Below are 6,586 nucleotides of genomic sequence, written 5' to 3' on the forward strand. Positions count from 1 at the left end.
TAAACTGACAGGGCTCCACTAGCAGAGAGAGGATAACTCACACTAGCTGAGGATCTGGGGTTTCATTGTTACATGGTAAGGGCAGTGCCTATTTGACATGTAAGTATGAGCTGTTGGATTTGTCCTAAGGGAGGTTCATGCACTTCCTTTGTTTTTTGCTGCCAAATTCCTTTGACATTCTAATTTGGGTTTCTGAGATAATTTATAACGTAAATACTGGTGAAGATAAGGGGGCTTTGATTCCATTTTATATGTATAGCTCCTTCTTGGAGATAATTTAATTTCTAAAGGAGTAATAATAACATCTCCAATAATGATGCTTTCAGGGAATATAGCCCATGATAAACTGTAACCAAATGAAGATGACATTAGATCATCCTTCCAGATTATGCAGTGTTAATTTAAGATTGGAGGAAACTGAGACGTGTGCGAACTAAACTGTATTCTGCGATATTCAATCTATGTATCTAATGCAACATCTCCAAATATATATTCAGAGGAAAACCTGTTTATTCAAAACCTAAACTGTTGTCCCCAGAACTGATCATAAATATTGTAAAGTTTTCTTTATATTTATGTTTATATTCTGTTTATATATCTTTAAGCTGAAGTGGTATGTGGGAGCTCCTGGAGAATGCAGCTTTCTGATGTAATATAGATGCAAAGGCACAAAGAAAAACAAAGTCTCTCCTGAAGAGCTTACTGCTTAAATTGCTGGGGAAGAAAAAGAGATCTTCACTATAGAAATGGGGTATAGACAGATTAAATTACTTGCTCCAGGTCATTCCTGAATAACAGTTCAATGCCTTAAGCATGAGGTCATTCTTTTGTTCCATTTTGGGTCAAGTATTTGTAAAATGAAGGTGTACCTTTCTTCTGCTTTTTCTACTTCTTTTTTTTTCCTTCGAAGCAATCTACACAAAACCAGAAAAGCAGAATATTTTCAGAAGCACCTGTGTCAGGTGTTCAGAAATGAGTCAGGCTTGACACCATTTGCAAAAAAAAAGGTGTTAAAATGGCTTTCAAGCTCTTTTCAACCAACATCTTCTCTTGGAAAGTAACAATCTCTTTGTCTACTTGTTGCCCAAATCCAGAGGTAGATAAATTATAACAGCACTACAATTTGCAACAACACAAAGAAATCTGACTTCCTTGGAATTGCACTTTATATATACTCAAAAATGCTTCAACATGTCAGGTTTGAGTATCTGACTCAGGGCTGGCACCTCTGTTGTCAGAGGGTAGGAACAAAATACTCTTTAGTTTAAGTTCTCTGAAATGCTTCGTGGGGAGCCATGCTCAGAGCATAGTAAGACGCAGATACAGAAGATGGAGTGGTGGCAAACCCTTTCATTTCCAGCAGGAAAAGAAGTACCAGCTTTTTCACTCCAGGTTCAGTGCCCATCTCAGAATCTTTGAATTTGCATTTCACCCTTGACCACAGCGTTACAGGTAAATGATTCATCTTTTCTTTTAAGGAAGTACTCCAATTTCCTTCTATAAGAAACCTTTATTTTATTTTGGTCATTATGTTACTCTAGTAGTGGGAGAAGACAAGTTTGAACAATTCTAAAGGAGGAATAGAAACTGGGGTTTCTTGATAGGTTGGGATGGCCCACTGTGTTGTGCAGGGCTAATGTACTATATTTTGAAAGCAAAAGCAATAATCACTTACAGGAAATGAAAATTTTTACAGTGTCATTTGGCGTAACTTTCTGCACTTTTTGGTTCCCAAGTGGATGGATACATCTAAACTCTCAGCAGAGAAGAAGACTGTATCCTTAGCTTGTGCTAAATGGCAGCATGAAGACTTTGTGTAGTCCCTTTTTAAATCTGTATCTCTTTATATTGCCTTTTGTTTTTAGGTTTCTTGCTGTACAGGGAGACTAATAGTGTAAACTAAAGTGTCCTAAAATCCATTTTGGGAACTGGGATCCCCCCAAAAAAAGCAAAAAATTGCATCCCAAGGGCTGTTCTGTACTGCTGACTTCACAAACATGGATCAGGTTTTATGCAAGAGGACATTTGATGGCCAGCTGAGTCATTTTATGCTTCATTCAAATGAACGAACATTTTCTCTTTTGTGCAAAACAGGTGTGAAGTCTATAAAGTGCTGGGGGAACAGCTGGTAAAACACACGGGTCAAATGTAGATATCGTGGTAGGCTTCCTCTAAGGAAAATGAGGAGTCAGCACTGCTTGTGCTTGCTTGCTCTCTCCAGGAACATGCCAGTAAGCTCCAGTGAGGTCTTCAAGCGAGTAAGTAAGTGCACAACTACACATCACCCCACACCAAAGGGTTTTCTGCCAAATTGCAGAGGAGACAGGCAGCCTTTTGTTTTAGTACCCAAAACCAGGCAAGGCACTTACTCACTCACTATAGCAACTGTCACTGTGAGAGTGATGGCAGTGGGAACTAAACCGCCACAAGTGAAACTGAATCAGCTCCTCTGGAAGGAGAGCAGCATTCCTAGCATACTTTCAGGGCCTCAGGCCAGTGAGGAGAAAGATCCTTTATTTCAATCTTTCTCCCTTTGGCTTCAGAACTAGCTGCACTGATAAGCTAAGTCCTCTCCTCGTCCACACTGTCATTTTGACAGCTTGATGCTCTCTACTCCCTCTTCTTCCTCTTCACCAACCATTTTAAGAAAGCTTACTATGGTTTGAAAGAATTCTGGGAAAACAAACAAACAAACAATCAACCCAAAACTTTAAAATTAATGAGAATCCATATCTAGCTCATTGCAGAGACCATATGGAAATCTGGTTCCTCACTAGTACTCCCAGAAACAGCCCTTTGAATGCCTGAAGGATGCTCTTCTTTTTGAATATAATTCTGTTGATTGTGTGGCAGTAGTGAAAAGACTGAACTAAGGAGAGTGTGTGTCTTCCTTCCATCCTTCCTTCTGTATTTCCTCCCCACAGAAGAGAGGGGAGAAACAGTTATGCTTAATTTCTCTCTCTCATTCTTCAGAATTACCAGCAACCAGCAGACTCAGATGGACTGATAAAGCAGGTAGAAGGAACAATGTGTCTTTTTAAGCATATAAAGACCTAGAGGTCTGAACACTGAAGCCACATTTAAGAGAACAAGACGGGCAGCTGTGAGAGGGATAGCTAAGATGGGCATGGAGAACAGCTCTTGAGTTACCTCTGACACTCTGACACATACACTAGAGCTTCAAGGAGGTACTGATAGGATGGGCATCAGAGTCCTTGTGAACTTTTTTTGAGGTTTCTTAACTACATAAATAAACTTGAGCTCCCCATAAGTCTTTTTTTTTATCTTTCTGTTCTTTCTCTTCAGTCTAGTTCGTCTTTCCAATAAACTGTGTTTCTATGCAGGGAAAAAACACTTAGGAAAAGAAAAGGCTATTTTTTTTTAATTCCTTTTTTTATTTCCCATAATGGGGGTATGAGGTTCTTGAAGTGGGATTGTGAAAGTATATGCAGTGTTGGCTGCTGCCGGTACCAGCTAGCAGAAGGGTTACACCTCTTGGTTTTAGTTTTGCATAGACAGAAAAAAGACATGGCAGCTGGTACATGAAATCTCTGTGATGTGGAAGCTGTTCATTCCATTTCCATGGATGTACACTCTTTTTGCTGTGTGTTTCTCTCAAACATCAGTAATAAAATCTCCTGTATACATCCTTAGATAGTAGCAATATGCATATATATAGGATCCAAACAATAACCAGAGCAAAGATTATGTGGCAATCCTGGTTCAAAACTCTATTCCTTCTTCTCACATTACCTCATTTTTTATGCTTTTAGCTTTCACCTACAACAACCTTTTCTGAACATAATTGTTTGATGTTTAACACTATATCCGACCACCGCCTATCACATAGTGATCTTTATCTCTACTTCTATCTCTTTCTCCTTAAATTCATCACAATATCAGATAATTGAATGTAGAAAGCTGAGCTCCTCCAGCTTTTCCATTGAAAGATTTTCTACTGCATCTTCCTTGTAATGCTTGCCAGGGCTGATGTTGGTAGCACAGGCTGTGAATTATGCTTGGCTGAGAGATAATAGGAGATTTAATTAGATTAGAACAATTCTGGAAATAACCTTATTTGTGTAGCAAAGAAGGTAAAGGGACACTCAAATAACACAACTATAAACTATCTCATTAGCAATAGCTTTTAAATCACTGATAATTACCTCTTCATTTTATCAGCCCTTTTAGTTGACAAGCTGGAATTAAAATGAAGATATTTTTGCAAAGGTTTAATTTAACTCCCACTTTTGACCTTAATGTTTGGGCAATTGATCCTTAAAGACTTTCCTTTTAGTTCAGAGGGTGATGATCTTGCAGACAAATAAGTCTGTGAGTAAGGTAAGCTACCTTATAAACTTGCTATTCATTATTTTTTCTGTGCTACATTACTTCCTGCATACTCTTCCTTACAGTCAATGCAAAGAAGTCTATGTCTTGATAAAAACACTGTAAGCTGGACCAAATTTCCTCAGAGTAGGACTGCAAATGGACAGCTAATATAAAGAAAAAAACATCTGGTAAATCCACCCTTGTGATCTTGTATTAGTTTGTGGATCCAGAGCTTTCTATTGACCTCCCAGTGTTTTAAGTAAATGCTTAATCTGCCTCATCCTGTTGTCCATGAAATAGGGAAAATAAATGAAAATGTTTTTCAGCTAATGACCAGAAATTCTTGCTGCAGATGGAAAGCTTAGGTTTATATTACATGAAAGTTATCAGATCTTTCTCTGCCATCTTGTCAGGACTGTGGTCATCAGTCCTTTCCCTCCCACCACACCACATGAACTAGATCCCTCAAATTACATAGAAATGGCACAGGAATAGAGCATGCTGTATAAAAACTTTTCAGCTCTTGAACTTGATTTTTCCATTAGTATAAAATAGCCTAAATTTGATGAGTTTCTTGGACAGAAGTTTAAAGGTTGAAGGAGAAATATAAAGAAGTTTGAGTTTTCTGATGGCATAAATCATTGGACAGAATTATCTGACAATTCTAGACGTGTAAATAAGGTTTTAAAGTTGTTATTACAATTTTAAATCAATAATGAAGTATTATTAATGTTAATAGATTTTTCCCAACACTAAAATAATATTAGAAAATATTTCTTTAGAAAAGAAAGTCATGTTGCTTTAATATTTTTTTGGACACTTTCTTGTTCAGGAGAATCTAAACAGAAAAATTATTTTATATTTAATATGTCTTTATTATGCTCACTACCTTAAATTAGATTTTAATTCTATGTTCTCTTCTTTGACACTTTCAACTCAAAACTCTTAAGAATTTTTCAGTTCATAAATCTTTTTACTTTCAGTGTGAAGTGTATACTGGTAGAAAATATAACTTTCACTTCTGCACACCCATCCACCCCCCCAAAAAAAAATTTACTAAATTTAAACGTGTATGTTTATTTTATACTGGACTAAAATCCCAAAAAACTAGCAACCTTCGTTATATGACTGTCTGTTCCCTAGTTGTCTGACCCTTGTGTCTGAGAGAAGAGTGCACCACTAGTAAGTTCCTTAGCATGAAGCAGCAGTTGAGGGAGGCAGTGAAGAATGAAGAAAATGACCACCCAACTAGAGGCAGATGATAGTACACAAATCCAAAGTACTATAAAAACAAAATAGAAAGAATTTAATACTCAGAAACTCTTCTAACCTCCTGGTGGTCTTGATTTTTATCTCAGTTACACCAAGGAATGAATTAATTCAAGTTAATCTATCTCTTATGCAGTAATGTGGATCCAAATTTGTGCCACGATATGTTAATTACTCTTAACAAGCTACAGTAATTAATGAATTACACTAATTCACTATGTTGTTGTTAAAGCAATGGTATAGTGGTCACAATTCCTTTAGCTTTCTGTGTTGCAGGTAAAAATAGTTTATCCTGTGGGGTGCAGTGATCATAAATTGCATACATAATGACATAATAAAGTTAACATTTAACTGTTATCACCTTTAGAAAACAGAAGCGATTAATAATTTTCCCTATAGTCCAACAGCACTCAACGTTTGTCTAAGGAAGGAAAGGCAAATGTAACTTAAATACATATGTTAAAAAGACTGCAAGAAAAGTTAGTGGGCAGATTCCTAATGACTTTTCTGATATTTGGATCAGGGCCTATATGACCTCTCAAATTTTCCCAGACATCTATATCATGTATCTTCTAGAATGCCTTTTCTTGTCCTTTGTAGTGCTGAAGGCACTACATGATACAAGTAATGCCACAATACTGTTTGTTGCTATTCTGCTTTTATGAATCAGTTAAAAGATGGCAAAGCAAAAGTTACTGGAAACTTGCGTTCACACAGGCTTTTTTCAACAGAGGTTTTTCACATCACTGAGGTTTCTGCTTACTTTGGAGTTAAATCTGTGTTTGCAAGCCTGTATGTATGGCATAGCACAAAGCACATAAGTCAGCAGGGCAGCAGTTGTCTAGCACTGCTCTTTGCAAAGTGAGCGGGAGGCTTTCCTGGCAGTTTGCATGGGAACACTCAAAACCTTGTACAGCTGCTTCACATGTCCAGTGTATGAGTTCAAATATAGGAAAGAGAGAGAAAGAGATGTTACTTCTTACTA

This window comes from Strigops habroptila, chromosome 6 (assembly GCF_004027225.2).
Source record: "Strigops habroptila isolate Jane chromosome 6, bStrHab1.2.pri, whole genome shotgun sequence".
Lineage (NCBI taxonomy): Eukaryota > Metazoa > Chordata > Aves > Psittaciformes > Psittacidae > Strigops > Strigops habroptila.